The sequence below is a fragment of the Schistocerca serialis genome, chromosome 1, assembly GCF_023864345.2.
Source record: "Schistocerca serialis cubense isolate TAMUIC-IGC-003099 chromosome 1, iqSchSeri2.2, whole genome shotgun sequence".
NCBI lineage: Eukaryota > Metazoa > Arthropoda > Insecta > Orthoptera > Acrididae > Schistocerca > Schistocerca serialis.
The window spans coordinates 989,267,860-989,269,167 of record NC_064638.1 but is presented as its reverse complement, the minus strand read 5'-3'; the positions used below and the strand labels follow the sequence as shown (position 1 = coordinate 989,269,167).

Sequence of the window (1,308 nt, the reverse complement as noted above, 5' to 3'; positions counted from 1 at the left end):
TACAAATAATATGTCTTTAAGGCAGTGGTTTTCATTGCTTTCTGAATCTTTATGCCGTTGATCATTATTTGTTCTACCGCCTTTTTTGGAATAGTTTCCCACTTCAAGGGCAAGATGGTGCCAAAACTTCTGCCTACTCATCAACCCTTTTCGATTAGGCAGTTGGCAGAACGCGGCCGACTCATACCAGAAGCCTTCGGCTGCCATTGCAAATGACTTCAATTTTTAAGCAGTGCTTGGCACCGAACGCATGACTAACTATATTGTTATTAGTAGCAAAACATGCAATCTCTAGACGATGGTGTTGAGAAAGTACTGTAAATAAAGTGCCAGCAAAAACTCTGGGAAGCTTACAATGGTAATTGTTAAGAGATTATTCGAAGAAGTCAGGGGGAGGGGGGATGGTACTAGATAGAGCTGAGGAACGCACTTTAGGAACTGGAGGGTGGATTCCGTCAGGCTTCATTACAAGGGTTAGGGTGAAAGAACTGGATCTATTAATTCTTGTGGAAAAGTCAGAGTGCAGCAGGTTTGAAGTTGTTGCTTTTGGTTGATTAGGAATAGTATCAAGTGAAATATCTAGGCGACAGAAAACAGAAAGAGGAGTTCTGGAAGCGGCAACTCTTTTAAGATGTAATACAGAACTGATAGCCAGTCTGATCACCTGGATGATAAGGGGTTGCTGAAAACGTAAGTAAGTCCCTCGAATAATACTTGAGCATGAAACTTCCTGGCAGATTAAAGCTGTGTGCCGGACCGAGACTCGAACTCGGGACCTTTGCCTTTCGCGGGCAACGGCTCTACCGACTGAGCTACCCAAGCACAACTCACGCCCCGTCCTTACAGCTTTAATTCCGCCAGTACCTCTTCTCCTACCTTCCAAACTTCACAGAAAATCTCCTGCGAACCTTACAGAACTAGCACTCCTGGAAGAAAGGATATTGCGGAGACATGACTTAGCCACAGCCTGGGGGATGTTTCGCAGGAGAGCTTCAGTGAAGTTTGGAAGGTCGGAGACGAGATACTGGAGGAATTAAAGCTGTGAGGACGGGGCGTGAGTTGTGCTTGGGTAGCCAGGTCGGTAGAGCGCTTGCCCGCGAAAGACAAAGGTCCTGAGTTCGAGCCTCTGTCCGGCACACAGTTTTAATCTTCAAAATGGTTCAAATGGCTCCGAGCACTGTGGGACTTAACATCTTAGATCATCAGTCCCCTAAAACTTAGAACTACTTAAACCTAACTAACCTAAGGACATCACACACATCCATGCCCGAGGCAGGATTCGAACCTGCGACCGTAGCAGTCCCGCGG

General features: G+C 46.3%; 1 non-coding gene across 1 annotated transcript; it reads right to left on the bottom strand.

Annotated features, from left to right (window-relative positions):
* Positions 1-748: 748 nt before the first annotated feature.
* Trnas-cga (transfer RNA serine (anticodon CGA)) lies at positions 749-823 on the bottom strand. The gene has a single exon. It is a non-coding gene; the product is annotated as a tRNA-Ser (tRNA).
* Positions 824-1,308: the final 485 nt, after the last annotated feature.